This window comes from Stegostoma tigrinum, chromosome 11 (assembly GCF_030684315.1).
Source record: "Stegostoma tigrinum isolate sSteTig4 chromosome 11, sSteTig4.hap1, whole genome shotgun sequence".
Lineage (NCBI taxonomy): Eukaryota > Metazoa > Chordata > Chondrichthyes > Orectolobiformes > Stegostomatidae > Stegostoma > Stegostoma tigrinum.
In genome coordinates this window covers 24,887,540-24,906,351 of record NC_081364.1, presented here as the reverse complement: position 1 = coordinate 24,906,351, position 18,812 = coordinate 24,887,540, and the positions used below count along the sequence as shown (strand labels likewise).

Here is an 18,812-nt window from a genome sequence, read left to right as displayed (position 1 = left end):
CATGCAGGCAAGGGGAAAACATACAAATTCCATAAGGACATTTACCTAAGGCTGGAATTGAACCCAGGTCCCTGGAGCTCTGAGGCAGTGCTAATTACTGTGTCGCCTGTGCTATGATTTTCCAAAAGTTATGCACATTTTACAAGCAGATTATTTCTTGCCTTTATCTGTTGAGCTGTTCTTAAAAACAGATGTCATTTTGTTTTATAAGGTGGTTAGCAAAAATTGCTTGAGTCTGAGTTGGCGAGAGTGGAAATACCTGTAGAAGCTATTTGGAATCTTCTAGAAACTATGTGGACCATGGTCAATGAAAGTGGAGATTTCATCAGAATGAGACAAAAATTGAGAGAATGAAACTGAGAATTTATTCAAAGTGGAAATTCAACTGTTTTTTTTCCAAATTTAGATTTCGAGTCATAGTCAGATTCAAACAAGACCTCTGTAGCAAGTTAACAAATTAATTAAATAGGCAGCTACTCAATAGCATTAGCTAGCACTAAATTCTGTGTCTAAATGATGAGCTGATAAAGTGGGACTAGTGTAGTTTGGGATTAGGTTTGAAATGGACTGGTTGGACGGAAGGGTCTGTTTCTGTGCTGTACGACTCAATGACTCTACGGGAAAGATATCATGCACCACAGTTAGTAAACAAAGTGGTGGAGGAGAGTGGAGACAACAGTTAAGTGAGACAAACATCAAGTGATTGAAATTGGGAATTTTACTCAATTTGGTGCAAACAGAGACTGGCGTTTTAACTAAATTTTACATCAAGAGTGAACTCTTTGGAGTAAAAGGGGAGCCCGAGAGGAGCAAAAGGCACAGATTGAGAGGCCTGTAGTGCTATCAGCTACAGTGTGACAATGCAATAACAATGTGATGCAAGAACAGGGAAAGAGGTTGATTGGTCAACTGGATTGGTGGATATGTCGAACTTTTAAAGTAATTAAAGGTCGGCACAACATTGAGGGCCGAAGGGCCTGTACTGTGCTGTAATGTTCTATTTCTAATTATAAGATTTACAGTTTGTGTGAAGTTTCTTTGTGTTTTTCACCTCTCATTTCTCAATAGCTGGTCAAGTACATGGTTCTACTTTTAATTATAAATGCTATATTAAAACAGTAAAGTGCAAAGAGCAGAGAATCTAAGGTAATTAATGAGTAAATTAAATCAAATATGATCATGATGGCAGGCTGTGTTAACTTACTAAAAAGGTATTGTCCGAATCTGACTAACTCGAAAACTGAATTTGGAAAAGATATACCAGTTGAATTTCCACTTTGAATAAATTAGATGATGATGTTACTGCTGCTCGAAGCTGCTGGACATCAAGATGATTCACAGCAAACAGATCTGAAGTAAGAGTTTGTAGCTGGAAGATTTGGGATTAGGAGCTGGTGTTACAAATGTTACACTCTATCAGGGAAGGTGAAAGTGACCTGGATACATTGATCTATGAGGTGGTCGCACTCCTCAGTTTAGATAATACAAATTTGATCTGTGATCAGCTTAGGTGGGTGTGAATGCAGGTAGATGCAAGTACGGGAACCCAGAAGGTTGCACTTGAGGAGCCTTAGCCCCTGCAATCGTCATAAGATTCTTACAAGGTAAGGTAGTCACCAGCTCCGCCAAAAGGGTCATCTAGACTTGAAACGTTAGCTTGCTCCCTCTCTATGGATGCTGCCTGACCTGCTGTGATTTCCAGCATTTTTGATTTCAGTACAATTCCAAAATCTGTAGTAATTTCCTCCGGGGGTAGTCACTAGTTTCCTTTTCAGTAAAATCAGTCTCTCTGATTGTCTGTAAAGTCATAGATCACATTTTTGAATATCCTTGACAGAATCTAATTTTCATAGGAAAGATAAATTTACAGATTTAACTATGTTTCTAATATTAGGCTTGAAGAACAAGGATCAATGATTGTCCAGAGATAGGAAACAGCAGCTCTGCTAACTTATGATAACTAGGAGAGATTAAAAACTCCAGTCCAATGTCTTTCTGGACTTGTATTCTAATGCAATTACAAGGAGCCCAAGCAACATGAAACTGAAAGCTGCAGCCCATTCATGTGTCAGACCTGCTGCAAACTTCAATAAGACTGACGTTGCTGACATGCATACTATATTTTGAACTTCAATCCAATTGTACGCTTTAAGGGCTGGACAAAAAAAATTGGAAAAAATGGTCACCCAAAGTCAACTGATCTATTTTGCAGATTAAAACCATTTTCCTATCCTAAGAGGGAAGAAATGAGTGATAAGAGTCAATGCCCTGTCCTAAACCATTGAAATGGGTACTCTTCAGTTTGAATGAATCAGAAATCTAAGCTGAATCTTGCACTGTTCCTGGGCATGGGAAGCAAAGAGGGCTATGGGAACTTAATTGCTGACAGGTCAAAAATTAGAACCCTAATGGCACCATGAAAGTTTGCAAAACAATGCTGAGTTTCCAAACATATTGAGCTTCCGATAGGCAAGCATGTATTTGCATGCTCATGCATACCCATCAAAATAGCCAATGCATCAGAATTAAAATTCCACTTCTGAATTAAGTTCTCCACAAGAGAGCAATGTGCAATTTCAGATTTACAATTGTATGTAAAAGATGACCTGCAGGGTAAGAATCTGTGTATTGGGGTAGTCACTATGGAGTGAGTAGCTGGTGACTTGTCCTCCTTGGTGACTGTTTATCTGTACCATGACTAAGATTGGGCAATTGTAATTTAAGCTGCACAGAACATGGAAGCTGACTAAGGGAGTGAATCTGGCAGTGTTAGGGACAGAGGTCAAGGAGGCCGGCCAATTTTACAAGTCTAAAAAGGGACAAAGGCTGGCTGGGGAACAGCCACAATATTGAGGTGTAGGTGGCCAGTCCAAGAGCCCAAGAGATAGTCTTGATTTGCAGAAATGACCGCCTGTTTGGGGGCCCTTTGAGGACAGAGCCAGGACCTTAGATCCTTTAAAGTAATGGCAGGAGTGTAACTTCCTGGTTGAAACCACCACAAGATTTGCCATTCCTCTTGAGTAAGTAGATATCACATGCTGAGAATCAGGTAATAGTGCAAAAAAGGTCACCCACCCCAAATGGATCTGGTGCTCACTTCCATGCATGTCATTGATCTTAGAAATCCAAAAGTGCAGACAGAGGCCATTCGAGTCTCACCAACCTTCTGAACAGCATCTCACGCAGATCCACTCACCACCACATCTCCATAATCCTGCATTAACCATGGCACTTGCACCTAGCCAATGCATGCCTGGACACTACGGGGAAATTTGGCAGAGCCAATCCACCTAACCTGCACAACTTTTGACTGCAGGAAAGAACTAAAACACCCAGCCAAAACCCACACAGACACGGACACCCTTAAACTGCACACACAGTCATCCAAGGCTGGAATCAAACCCAGGTCCTTGGTGTGGTGAGGCAGGCGTGCTAACCACTGACCCACTGTGCTGCCAAAATTTGTGCTTTTGAGCAATATATTCCATCATGCATTCCATCTTAAACTTGGTGAGATGTGAAACCACAACAGAGGATGCAGAATCAACATGAACACTGCACCTTATTTGGAATCAATTTTAAAACATGAAAAAAGTCACATGGTGAGACAGCCATGTTTTTAAAGTCCATTTAGAAGTTATTCTAACAGCAGTTTGCTGATGACATCCACCAAAGCCATCAGAACCATCAGTTTAGTAACTGTGCAAATTAGCCTTGGAAGTTAGCTGCAAGATATCAAGCAACCAAACTACTCAATTTGTTCCAGTCCTGCCATAAGAAGGATATTATTAAACTGGAAAGAACACATAAAAGATTTACAAGGATGCTACTAAGACTAGAGGGTTTTGAGTTATAAGAGGAGGCTGGATAGGCTGGGACACTTTTCAGTGGAGTGTCGAAGGCCGAAGGGCAACTTTACAGAGGTTTATAAAATCATGAGGGGCTTGGATACAGTGCATAGCCAAGGGTAGGGGAATCCAAAACTAGAGGGCATGGGTTTAAGATGAGAGGTGTAAGACATAAAAAGGGACCTAAGGGGCAATTCTTTTCACACAGAGGCTGGTGTGTGTTTGGAATAAGCTGCCAGAGGAAGTGGGGGAGGCTGGTACAACTGCAACATTTAAACGGCATCTGGATGGGTACATGAATAGGAAGGGAATAGAGGGAAATGGGAAAATGGGACTTGATTAATTTAGGATAGCTATTCGGCATCAATAGTTGGACCAAAGGGTCTGTTTCCATGATGTATGACTCTATGACTATATGCTTCTGAAAGACCATAATTTTTAGATTACACGCTGTTGTACCAGAAACTCCAACAACAGAATCAGAGCACGTAATCCTGTGTGCAAAAGTGTGTCTGAGAACGGATGTGCAAGATGTTGTAGCAATTTGGGGCAAGTGAGAGAGAATAAACAACTTTTAAACTAAAGCTGCCATAATCCCAGGGTATGAAATGGTACACCTTCTTCCAAACAATAAATGTTGATCCTGGGCAGTAGGAGAGCATGTACATTCTGTCTAAGTCAACGGCAGAGCGTTTAGCCTACACAGTCTGAATAAAACTTAAAAGCAGCAGCAGCATAAATGTGGGTAAAAATGTCCATATACATCATTACTGACTGGGACAGACAATTTGACTATCCTTTTTCCAAACCATGGCCATTTTATTACATAAACGTAGTTAGGGGTAAAGTCATTTAGTCACTTCTGCTCATGGCCAAAATGATGGTATAAATTCAGTCTGTCTCCGAATACATATCCATTGAGAAACCACCTTACATCAATTAAGCTTGAGGCTACGGAGCAAATAAAGAGAGAATGGTGTATCAAACCAAAATTTTCAAAACACCATAGCTCCTCTGGACCTCCTGACAAATCTAAATATTGAAGCAGAAATTAAGAAGAAATCTTACAAAACTTTGGATGTTTCTATCCATACTCTCTTAAAAGATACAAAAAGGTTAGGAAACTATATTAACAATAAAGGAGAGGATGAAAATGAGACAGCAGTGAGGTTATGAATGCAGTTACAAAGATAACTGAGGCAGCAAACATGTAATAAAAATATCAAAAATAAAATTAAGGTATTTTGAATGTTCATCAGGCATTTAAGCATGAAAAGGAAAATCTGGACAGGGTCATGTCAATTAACGAATGTGGAAAATAAAGTCACTCTAGATGGGCACTGAAATGTCTGGTCACACAAATACAATTCTTGCCTCAGCTTTCACCGAACAGGAATTGAAATACTCAAGAGAATATAATAACAGTGAAAACAGATAGAAAAAGGAAACACTGGATAAACTTACAAGGTCAAGAATTCAGGTTCAGGTGGATTGCACCTGTAGATATTTAAAATAGGGTAGAAGAGGCATTGGTACTCTCAAATAAAAATACAATAGATAAAGAAATAGTGATAAAAGATTGGCAAGTAAATCATACCACTCCATGGAATTTAACTTAATGACAGAAACAGGAAAGACAGTAGATTCTTTGCTTAAAGGATCAGAGTCAGAAATCACATGACACCAAGTTATAGTCCGCTTTACCCAACAAAGGAGCTGCATTCCAAAAGCTTATGATTTCAAATAAACCTGTTGGACTATAACCTGGTACCACGTGACTTATGACTTCGTCCACCCCAGTCTAACACCAACACCTCCACCAGAAGGATCAGGTAGCAATAAAGGGGTCAGCAGGGATTTCTTAGAAGACAGTAACGTTTAACCCTCCTTGTTGAATTCTTTGATGAAATACTTGAAAGACTTGCCCGGAGAAGTGGGGTGGAAATGGCATATGTGATGATGAGGCTTTCTTTAACAAGGCGTCATATAATAAAGACTTGACAAAACGTCAATGTGCAAGGAATTACATGCTAGGAAACTGAATGGGCTGAATGTTGATTATAAAATTGGAATTAGAATCAGGAGGTGCTTTTCAGGCCAGCAGATGGTGTGCTCTACAGGGATCTGTGCTGGGGCTACCAATGTTCACAATACCCATAAAGTGTTTTGACACAGTAACTGGAGGCATGATGTTGCAGATGGTAGCAACTTGGTATTATTGTAATAATGTGAAGGCTTACACCAAATACTGGAAGACATGAACATCTTTGTAGACTGAGTAGATAAAATGGTAAATAAAATCCAATGTGGCAAAGTATGAAATCAATCATTGGTAGGAGGAATAAGGCCACTTATTTCTTGGTTGTAAAAAAAAACTAAAAATGGGAAAGAGGAGCAAAGACATCTGTTAATACAGAAATATAAATTACCACAAGAAATAAAGTAACTTGGTAAGGACACTAGAGTTGTGATCAAAGTACTGTCGATCACTTTTAGAGAAATTAGAAGCCAAGATACAATGTTATGTTTATATTAAACCTTGGTCAGACAATACCTGGAAATGTGCAAGTGTTTGATCTCCAAATTATAAGAAGGAAGTCGAAACACAGTCACAAGTGCACAAAACATTTGCAAGGATGCAACCAGAATTGAGAGGATGCAATTAGTAGTGAAGAATGAGTGTGTGCTTCTGAAAAAGAACAGATCATGGTGCTTGGATATGGATTGTAGAGACAAGGAAAGCCCTGATCGCACAAATCCAACTCAAGAACAAGTGTTTCAGCGATAGTAGGAACTGCAGATGCTGGAGAATCTGAGATAACAAGGTGTAGAAGCAGCATCATAGGAACAGGAAGGCTGACGTTTCGGGCCTAGACCCTTCTTCAGAAAATTTTCTGAAGTAGGCCCAAAACATCAGCTTTCCTGCTCCTCTGATGCTGCTTGGCCTGCAGTGTTCATCCAGCTCTACACATTGTTATCTCAAGAACAAGCGTCTCAGGTGGTAAGATTTTTGTACTAGTCACTTTGAGGATGGGAGTGGGGTCTTCACACTTTTAGGAAAAAAAAGTCATTGATAAAAATCCATTCACCCAATTTAAGTTCATTCAACTGCTTAAACTCTTATAAAAGCAAACAGTGCATTCACGTTCTCCATTCCTTATTAAAACAAACATTTGTATTTGTAACCCTACATCAAAGCTTTAAAACTGCTTGGAGCTGCTTATCAAACTGTGAACTGACATGGTAATGTAAATTGTAAAATCAGTCACACAGCACAAATCCTTTCATAATAATCCTCAAGTTGATGCCCACAACAATAAATCAGCACAATTCTTGAAAACTCCAATGGGATTTCAATACCTTAACAGTGTGATAGTTTAAATGATTTTATCCACTTTTGACACACATTCATCTTTACTTTTAACAAACCTACAGACTACTTGACTCCTTCTATCCAAAAGGATATCTTATCTCTCCAAAAGGCTCATGTCATGTATCAGAAAGCTGTGTGTTGAAAATCACATTATTACTACACATGTAGACGCATCAGTCAGCCACAGAATCTAAGGGGTGGTGAGGGGGCTGTTAGATGTTGTGTCAGAGAGGTGGGGTTCTGTTTGGTCCACCTTGTTCATGCCAGATCCATGGACTGAACACAGAATTTGTAAATAAGGAACTCGGGGGATCGCAGGTGACTCTTTAACAAAAGCAATTGACAATGTCCAACATGATGTTACTTCCATGTTAGATATTTCTTCCCCCAGAACATGGAACAGTTTTCCCTCTTGAGTTTCCCTTCCCCTTCACTCCCAGCATCGTGACCACTCCAGATGTAATATTATCCATAATTGTGTGCTTTTTTCATGTACACTCTTTCACATTCTCATTGTCAGTGACGCTAATAATAAAGGAGGAAATTAGTGTATTTAAAATTTTGCACCCTTAAATTTCTGCTTAGTTACTATGTCTGGGGGGAGCTCTTGTGGCATAGAGGGTAACCTCCAAGCTAGAAAATGTGGGTTCAAATCCTACTCTATGACTTGATGGCCATGGAAGGCATGTTTGTCATGTGATTAACATTGGTTATGAGCCTCTATACCAACTACAATTGATACAGTTGATGACAGGTGTACCAGCAGTACAGTCGTCTGGTCAGCCACATTGAGAAAGCAACAGGAAGCCAATGCACCTTGATAAGCATAACCATGGACCAGCATGGTTGCATATGCCCTCTGAGGAGATGGTACCAGGGGTATGAGAGGGAGGGAAAGGTGTGTGTTGGAGAGAATGGTATCAGAGAAACAGTGAGAGTATGTTGTGCAAGAGACAGCAGGAGTGTGAAATGTAAGTGAGACACAGTGACAGAGAGAGTGGTGTGAGAGAGAGTGGTGCATGTGAGTAACAGACAGTACAAGACAGAATTTGTGAAAGACAGTGTGAGAACGAGAGCGAGCGAATGAGAGAGGTGTATGTGAGAGTGGTGTGAAAGATAGTGCTAGACAGTGGCATGAGAATTGGCAAGAGAGTGGTGTATGTGAGCAAGACAGTGGTGTAAGATGGACAGAGACCGCGAGAGCAAGCCAGCAATAGAGTGCCAAAGAGTGAACAAGAAAGTGAGTGGTGTGAGTGTGAACGAGAGAGTGGTTGCAGGAGTAAGCAAGCAATATCTCCTGCTCCCTGCTTCGTTTTGCAGGTAGGTGACGAAGTTAATGCAAGCAACAGATTGTTCTGCAGCCACTAACAATATGATTGTGATCAGTTGACCAGGGCTACATTTCTCCAAGATAGCTTTCTTCTGCGAGATCCTAAGTTTCCCAATCCCCTTAAAATGACTTTCCCTCGGCAATGCCTTCTAACTAATGGCCTAACTTAGCAACTGATAGCAGGTGAGGGTGAATGCAAGTCAAGGTCAGAATTTGGCATTGCAAAGATTTGTCTTAGAGGGACAAATAATTTTCCACCAGAGCTACAAGGTCAAAGGAAGTGGAGTGGAATCTTACTTTTGATTTAGTGTCCATGAAACCTTAGTGTGCTTAAAATAAAGTTGTTGGCATGCTGTAGAATTGACTAATTCTGTTTTTCTTTCTATTTCAGATCACCATGAGAATTCAGGAATTGGACATGTTTACATTCAAACTTGCCTTTTTAAAAATACATTCAATCTCTTCCCCCACATTCTTTTGGCATTCTCAGAGAATTGAAAACTCCAATGGGAACTGCTGTATTTCCTACATATAAGGAAAATCTTCACAGACATATACAGACATTCGTGCATCAAATTTGGAACTGCAATATAGATAATAGAGTATAATATTCAAGTAATTATATTTTCAAAGATATGTCAAAGTTTTATAACAAGTCTAGTATACGTTGTAAAATTTATTATCATTTATCTTAGTGGTGGTATATATTTAGATTTATCACTAACATTAAAACATCAATATGATAAATATCAAAAATCTAGTTAAACAAGTACAATAGGTATGCAGTGGAACAGATGGTTGATAATATATCTTGTTTAAACACTGAAGGTTTTGATAGTCTAGAATTCACTTGAATATCTGTGAAAGAAGATCCAAAAGTAATGTTGACAAAGGAATTTGATACATACTTGAAAAAGCAAGAGTGGGATTAATTCTGTAGATCTTCCATTGAACCAGTGTAATCATGATGAACTGAATGACCTTCTCCTATGGTATAAGGTCTATAATTTTGATATTCCGTCTAGTACTAAGAGAAGTACTACAAAATTTGGTGCCTACAGTTTGGTTTTAAAAATGTGAATAATGATATCTAAAAATACAATTTCATGATATTGTACACCACAGAGAAGTACTTTCAATTAGGACCACAATTAAAGTATGATAAAAAGAAATCTAGACCTGGGAACATAGGCATTAGGAACAGAAGTAGGGCCATTAACCCTCCAAATTTTCTCCGCCATTCAATGAGGTAATGGTGAATCTGTTTGTATTCAAAATTCCACAATTCCATCTACCAAGAATTTACTTCCACCTGAAAAACATTCAATGACTCCATATTCATCGCCTTCTGAAGTAGAGGAATCCAGACTTGCACAACCCTTGGAGAAAAAAAAAATCCCTTCATTTCCATCTCAAGTGGGCAACCCCCTAATTTTAAAAACATCCCCTAGTTATGGACTGATCCACAAATGGAAACATTCTCTCTATATCCGTCTTTTCAAGACCATTCAGAATCTTTACTTCAATCAAATGATCTTTACTCTTTTGAATGCCAATGAAAATAAATCCAGATTGTCGAATCTTTCCTCATAAGGCAAACTCTTCATTCCAGGTTTTCAAGCTAGTAAACCTCCTCTATTGAGTTTGTTGTCTCACTAATGCCCACATTGAAAAATTGAATTTATAACAACTAAATAATTTAAAAAATATTTCTACCCTGAAAGAACAAAATACATCCTGCCCTGTCAAGCATAAGTAGTAGTCAATATTTAATCAATAAACAGCAGCTGACGTTCTATTTGAATTCCACCTGAATTACTCATTTTTACATCATTACCACATTTATCTAGCACACATGTAAAAATCAAATGACAAAGGAAAGTCAAGAAAAACTTACCTGAAAATCAAACAGTTCTGGTAAATGTGATAATCAGAATTGGAGGTGGACAGTGTTGGATTAAGATCCTGCAGACAAAAAGTAATTCTTACTACACAAAGAACGTCCTGTTGTCGAAATCAACATTGTCTGAATGGGTGTTAGATCGTAAAATTTCAATAGCAAGAACAGTCACTGTAACAGGAATTACAATTTTTTAGCACCTTAGTTATCAGAAATGGAAAGGACAGTTGACTTTTCTCTTTATTGTGGTTAAGTGACAGTGAAAGTAACTACAATAATTAAATTTCTTTACATGAGGGAGCAGAAGTTGCCCAAGAATTTACAGACCAATCAGCTTAACATTGGTGGTTGGAAAAGTAATAGAATCCTTACTAAAGCAAATAATAGAATATCCGGAAAAGAAAAAATGTAATAATGAATATTCAGCATGGATTTCAAAATATTGCTTATTCAACCCTATTCCATTGATTGAGGAAGTAACAAAAAGAGTAACAGTGATATTGCAGAAGATCTCATTTATATAGATTTTCAAATAGCCAAATTAAAGTGTTCTATAACAAGCTAATGAACAAGGTCAGAACGTGCAGTCAGAGGACATGTGGTCAGATCAAGACAGATGCGCTGCAGTGACTCACCAAAAACATTTTGCCAGCACCTTCTAAACTGGCAACCTCCATCACCAAGGAGGATGATGGGAACTTGTCACTTTGACAAGAACAGAGAGAAGAACTTTCAGAGGCTGCAAGATCCCCTCCAAACATACACCATGCTGAATTGGAATTGTATCATTGGTCCTCCACTGTCACTGGGTCAAAATCTTGGAACTCCCTTCCTAACTGCACTGTGGGTGTTCCTATACACCAAGAACTGCTGTCGTTTGAGAAGGTAGCTCACCATCACCTTCTCCTGGGTTATTAGAGATGGGCAATAAACCCTGGCCTAGCCAATGATGCCATGTTGTATGAATAAATAATGCAAAACATACAAAAGCATAGAACAGAAACCCTTCTGTGTGGAAACAGGCCATTCCACCCACTAAGTCCACATCGAGCCACCAAAAAACATCCCACCCAGGCCTATCCCCCTATCCTATTCCCGCAAACCTGCATTTCCCATGGCCAATCCAACTAGCCTGCACACCCCTGGATACTAAGGGCAATTTAGCATGGCCAATCCACATAGTCTGCACATCTTTGGTCTGTGGGAGGAAACCAGAGCACCCAGAGGAGACCCACACAGACACAGAGAGAGCATACAAACTCCACTGACAGTTTCCCATGGGTAGAATCAAAGCCATGTCCCTGGTGCTGTGATGCAAAAGTGCTAACCACTGAGCCACTGTGCCACCTAAACAGTGGCAGCAAAGGAATATTTGTTGTTGCTGATAGTAGGGTGAGAAATTATGCCTCACAGGATCAGTGCCTGATCTATTGATTTCGCAATTTATGTTAATATTTTGAAACAAAATATGTGAATTAAAAGCAAAATCTCAAAATTTGTAGATGACATGAAATTGGGGAGATAGTCAACATACCCCATCAAAATTTCAGTAGGATATTCGTAAACTTGTAGAATGTAGAACAAGTTGGCAAATGAAGTTCAACACAGCTAAACCTGAGGTAGTACATTTCAGTAGCCAGAAAAGGGAGGTGTCTTTTTCTTGGGAATTGCAAGTCCAGATGTGGGGATGTGGGTGCGGATGGAAAAAAGAATATTGGAGTGCAAATACACCACTACAGGCTTGTGAGACTATTAAAAAGCAAAGCACGTACTAGGCTTTTGGATAGAACCAAAAACTAAGGAAGTTACGCTAACTTTCATCAAACCCTGTTTAGAGCATACTTAAAGAACTGCATGCAGTTCTAAGATAACAAAGTTTGGAGCTGGATGAACACAGCAGGCCAAGCAGCATCTCAGGAGCACAAAAGCTGACGTTTCGGGCCTAGACCCTTCATCAGAGAGTTCATCTGCAGTTCCCATTAACACTGCATGCAGTTCTAAGTTGGGTTAGCATAAAAAGGGCAGAGAGGCACTGAAGACAGCATAGAGAAGATTTATAAGAAATCAGAAATGCATGGTTTTATAGCTCAGGAATGGAAGGACAGGTTGGGTCTTTTCTTCCTTGCAAAAAGGCTGAGGACTAACCTAATAAAAAAGTTTAACATTTTGGAATGATTTTATTGAATGGATACAGAGTGAATGTCTCTACCTGTGTAGAAAAGCATAATCAGAGACAGTCAATATAAAAGTCACCAAGTTGTCAAATAAAGAAATTCAGAAGAAACCTCTGTACCTAAACAGTGGTGAGAATGCAGAATTTACTAATGCAATGGATGGTTGAAACAAATCCTATTCAAGGGTAACAAAGTGTGAACACAGCAGGCCAAGCAGCATCTCAGGAGCACAAAGGTTGAAGAAGGGTCTAGGCCCGAAACGCCAGCCTTTGTGCTCCCGAGATGCTGCTTGGCCTGCTGTGTTCATCCAGCCCCACGCTTTGTTATCTTGGATTCTCCAGTATCTGTAGTTCCCATTATCTCTATTCAAGGGTAAGTTGGATTAAACAAAAGGGACAACGGAATGGAGCGTTATAATAATAATTTAGATGAATAAAGATGGGAGGAGACTTGAGGAGTACACATGCCAGAATGGGATAAGTGGCTGGTTTCATTTCTACTGTATATTTTATGTAATCCTATCCACATCCATGTAATCTAATTTTTGAGGAGGCAACCTGGTACCTGCACACTTTGCATGATTCATTGTAATATGTACAATGTTCAAGTCTACTGAGCCATTAGGAATTATAATTTACTGATAATAGGGTGAGCATTGAGGTTGAATTAAGATGGTACTGAGCAGTACAAGCGACCCAATTTACACTTTGGAAACAGAACAATGCCTTTGGGCTATTATTATGTAGTAACTGGAAATAAGTGCAGTCTTATTTACAGCTCTAGTGTTTTGATCACAAAAAAAATCATGAAGAAGGCTGGCTCTCAGTTTTCAAGTGTTGCTTAAGTAGTTTTATGTCTTGCTTAAGTAAAAGTACCAGTCATTGGGTCAGCCAGAGGTCAGTGACCACAAAATTTTATCCACCGGAACTGAAACAATCTGTATAATAATTTAACATTTTGTAGCCTTGGCGGTTTTGTGGGTATCGTAAAATCACAAGATTCCTGTGTGATACATTTTTCAATTCAGACAATTTTCTGTGGGTTTAAAGCTCATAATAATTTATAATGCTTAACGTGTGAAAATAGAAACCTCTCATACAATGCTCTGCACTTAGGTGAATTAATGCTGCAAACATCCACATTTTCAGATGTTTGTTACTAATGAACGAAATGAATGCTTACAAAGTATAACACTTCCATTTTGGAAGTGAAGTGGACCGCAATAATGTTACTTCACTCCTAGAGCGCTGGGCTGAAATTTGATCTGGACTACTGGAGAATGGCGCCTCTAAAATTATTTCCCAGTTATTCAGTTCCCATCTTTATTTTCAGAATGAAGCTTAGATAACAAATTGTAATAATAATATAGTTTTGATGATTCAGTCTTAAAATAAAGAGGGCAACTGGGCCAAAAAGAAATAATAATTAACACATTTACATGTTAGACTATTATACTCTTTACACAGGTGTATTGTAGAAAAATGTTTTACCAATGTGTTCTTTAAACATATCTATAAATTTTGAAATTATGAAGAGTAAATCTTCTTCACTGTATAACATGCTTTTGCAAAAAGGTGAGTAAATCTTATAAAGTATGATATTGCTTGACTTGACTTTATCATGGGGGTTTGCTCTGGGAACAGTCGTAGTGTTAAAGTGCATTCCTGTGCTTCTACCTCAAGGCCAATTGATTGATATTCTTAATGGTTCCATGTTTGAGCTCTGTTTCATCTTCCAGGCTCCAATAATTCACGTATAGCGTCCTAAGATTTGTGCCTTACTCCTTGTACCACTGCTTTGGCATTTATATTCTATGATCAGATATATTTTTTCTGACTCTCATGCACACAGCTATAATCCAAATCATCCTGATTTATTCTTTTTCTACCAGATTCCTTCTGTTGCTGAAGCTAAGGCAGGTTAAAGGGCACTATCGCTGCAAACTCATCTGAAAAAACATAATGGGAGATTTTCATTACTTACTATTTCCAGTGAAATTATAAACGTTTACGATTTCTCTAAAAATAGTGAACAATGGGAATCTTTCCCACAGGTTGTTGTGAGAAGTTAATATTCCAGCAGGTTTTCTATCTTTGACTGTGGGAGTTTGTGTCAATATAGTTTTAAGCTTGTTCAGTAGCTCAAGATTTTCTCTGAAAAAAACGAAGTGTCTTTATCTTCAAATTTCTAAATGTAAGCTTTGCTTCATGTTATCTTGTTAAAAATGATTCAAGGTACTTCTCTAAAGATACAAGGTCAGAGGAAAAAAAAACTATTAATATTAAAAGCTTTCAAAGTTAGAATTGACAACTGCTATCTGAATATTTGTGTATAAGGAAACATGAATCTATACAAAGGAACTTCTAAATTTTATTCAGAACACTAAATGAAGGACCAGGCATTCCAACACAGGATCAGAATAAACTGGAAAAGGTAAGTAACAATACATGACAGTACCTTCCAAATGCATGATCACACTGTCTGGAAAGACAAGGGCTGCAGACCCACAGGAACACCACTGCCTGTATGTTCCCTTCCAAGTCACTCAGCATTATGAATTAACATTCTTCAAGTGTCGCTGGCTCAAAATCCTGGAATTCCTTCCCTAACAGCACTGGGACTGTGGTGGTTCAGGAAGGCAGCTCATTACTACCTTCTCAAGGGCAATTAAGGACAGGCAATAAATGCTGGCCCACTCAGAGAAGCCCATTTCCCATGAATGCATATTTTAAAAAAAAATTGCTTTCTTTTATTCGTTCATCAGATGAGGGTGTAGCTGATTAGGCCAGCATTTATAGCCAAAAGGGCACTTTAGAGTTAACCTCAATTCTGTGGGTCTGCGGTCAGATAAGGAAAGGATGGCAATTTTCCCTAAAGAACAATTACTGTGCACTAAGAATCCATGCCTCAGAACATTAGCCTGGGATTCCAATTTATGCTATTACCAGAGAAGTCAGATCCCAAACTTAAATGTGGCTTGGTTGATCATATTGAACTTTAAAATTTTATTTAACGAGGTAGTCTTTCCTTGCGACACAAGTTTATGTTGTAGAAGATTGGATTTAAAACAATAAAAGAGAAGTTTATCATGCTTGAGATGAAGAAAAAACCTAAACAGATAAATAGAAAGCCGGACATAACACCAGCGCTTCATCGGAGGCTCACTGATGATGTTACCTAGAATGGTGAAGAAACGTCTGAAAACTAACCCTCCAGCTCAGCGAGCAAACTCACATCCAGAACCTCAACCTGACTACAAATGTTCTCAAAACTCGCTATGAAGAAAAAACTGAACTGCTTACATAACACAATTTGAAAGTTTTCAAAACAGCAAAATACAATTCCTTCTATCTCATCACCACTACATTACAGTACCTAAACACTAGAAAGAATTTCCTTTCTATCACATCTATTTAGGTTTGACACAATGATTTCTTTTGATTTCTCTGTCTTGATAGTTTGTAAGCCTTTTCCTTACATATTTGCATAACTGTACTTCAAATATTCTCAGCTTTGAGTAACCCTTTAGCATTCCAACCAAATAATTCTACTCTGGAACATACAAATTAAAACTCTTCTACTGACTTAATCTATTTCCCAACTTCTCTCAATTAATTCCTGTCAATGGGAGAAATTGTTGCACACATTAACTTCAACTAGGGCTTCTGTGAACTGAAAACAACTGCATTCCAACCTATGGGTTTCTTCACTAAGCAAAAGAAAGAAGAAAATCAAATCCTGATCCTACTCAGCTGAAGCCAGCTAAAGTTTTTAAATGTTTAGTCTGTCTGCTCATAAACTACTCCCAATGTGAACACATCCCCGTTACCACTCCATGGACTCCTTCTCTAATACTGGTTAAAAAAAGGTATCTGAAATACTGACAAATTAATCAATATGCCCGCCTCCACACACACACAGACAAAACTCATGTACCACTAATTCCAAAAGTCAAACTCTAAAATAAATGATGCTAATATCACACATCTTTTATTCCAAAGTTAGAAATACAATTGGGAATTAACGACAATTAACAATAAATACTCAGCTCTCATAGTTGCTTTCTTTCACTGAGAGCTTATTTTCCACACTGTTAAGGTTTTTCAAATCACATCAGTATAGTGGCACTTTAGTTGCCCAAGATTGGACCTTGGACAGGAGCAAATATAATCAACATCAAAAACAGTACCCTACTCTTGGGACACTTGTAGGTGGACAAAACAGATTTGCAGCTTTCAGGGGCTCGGTCAATGGCAGAAGGTCTACAGGCAGAGGTTGAGTTCCCCTAGCAGCTCCAAAAAAGTTATATTTTTGAGAATTTCAGGGTGAAGACTGGAGTATAAAAGAGATCAGTAGTCTCTACGTTGTTTATCTTCATCATGTTCCTGACCTTTGCTTCCCCAGGAGGTATGGAAGGAGTTTACTCTCATACTAAGTCAGATGGCAAGCTGTACAGTCCATCCAGCTTGAAAGCAAGAGACAAAAATAGAGTAGGTTTTGATTAGAAAATTCCTTTTGCACTGATGATAACACCAGGCTTAGCATTCATAGATAAACTCAGTTACAAAGATTGATGAACTCTTTCTCCTATGCCTGTAACTGGTTTTCCTTTATTAAATGCATCAAGAAAACCATAGTTATTAGGATTGAGTGTCACATCTTTGACATTCATCATAAATAACAGCCATGCGGAAACAGTTAGGATATTTTGCTACCTTGGGTCCATGGTAAGAAGCAATTTGTCTTTTGATGAAGAACTTGGATACATAGGGAAAGCACTACTACCTTTTCGATCTACAAACTTTGTAAAACTAATATCAAGATAATGGTTTGTGAGGCTTGTGTCCATAGCACCTTGTCTGGCCATGAATCATGGACAACTTCCAGCTTAACAACAAAGGAAGCTCAACATCTTCCATCCCTGCTGTGTGTAGCACATTCTAGGCATTTCATAGAAAGAAATAAACAATGAACGCAGTAGTGAAAGCAAAAAAAAATGCTGGAAATCACAGCAGGTCAGGCAGCATCCATGGAGAGAGAGCAAGCCAACGTTTGGAGTGTCGATGACTCTTCATCAGAGCTGACAAGAACTATTTGAACTTTATTTTTTCTTTCCATCGGGAAGCTGAGATTTTCAATCCATTAATGCACAACAAAATCATCTTTCTATTCTTCTTTCATGTTCAGTTTTGCAATTGCTTCTTGAATAGTCTGCTTCAGTTTCTGTTGCATCTCTGATGCCTGATTGATAGCATGGCTTGTGACTTGTGTGAAGTTATGGTAAGATGGTATACATGCAATTGGTGGTCCAGCAGTATTCACAATATAGAACATCTACCATGCCCAGGCAGAATAATTACACTTGCACACCAGCATTATTGATTCTGCGCATGGAAGCAGTGAACCTACATATGCTGGAAGTTTTATATTAGTAGATTTTTATCATGGCTTTCCATGTCTGTGGTAAATGATTTTCTTTAGAATTCATAGAGATAGAACATTGGCACTTGCCTCTATGCTAATTTTAGTCAATAATGAGTAATCACCAGTTTTACGAGGAAAGACAATTTTTATTTTCATAAACACTTTGAACGGCACGATGACAGTGATGCTTTCCTTGAGACTGACCACAACAAATGTATGTTTACCAAGTTTTGTTTTGCTGTGTACATCAGATTAATTTTTTCATTCATGGGATGTAAACATCACTGACTGGACCAGGATATATTGCCCAACTGATCTGACTGGCTTGCTTGGGCCACTTCAGAGGACAGTTTAGAGTCAGAGTCAATCATATTGCTGAGAATCTGGAGTCACATTTAGGCCAGACCAGATAAGTGAAGCAGACATCCTTCCCGTGGTTAATTAACCATGTTTATCATGGTCACTCTTAAGCTGACTTTGTAATTCCGGATCTTTACTGAATTCAAATCTCACCATCTTCTGTGACGTATTTTGAACCCCTATCCCCAGCACATTAGCTCTGGGTTCCGGATTACTAGCCCAACAATATTACCATTACCCTGCATCTGACGCATTCCATATAGTCTTAATTGTAGCTTGAAGACACTCCTTGAATGTGGTCGGTTTGGGTGAGTGCATGGCACTTTGCAGCGAATTAGCGTTTGCTTTAGTGCACTAGCTTTGCCAATGGCCATTTGCTGTCACAAACCTTGCAAAATTGATT

At 38.7% G+C, this 18,812-nt stretch overlaps 1 protein-coding gene across 8 annotated transcripts in view; it reads right to left on the bottom strand.

Moving 5' to 3' along the window:
• pparg (peroxisome proliferator-activated receptor gamma) overlaps window positions 1–18,812 on the bottom strand; it is a 113,346-nt gene that overhangs the window by 51,021 nt on the left and 43,513 nt on the right. For 3 of the 8 annotated variants that reach the window (XM_048547866.2, XM_048547867.2, XM_048547868.2), the window contains exon 2: window positions 10,449–10,516. The exons of 3 other annotated variants lie outside the window; for them this stretch is intronic. The gene's annotated coding sequence lies outside the window, so the exon portion shown is untranslated. Of the gene's footprint in view, window positions 1–8,989; window positions 9,135–10,448; window positions 10,517–18,812 lie in introns of all 8 variants that reach the window. 2 more of the 8 variants (XM_059649836.1, XM_059649837.1) reach the window with 1 other exon arrangement.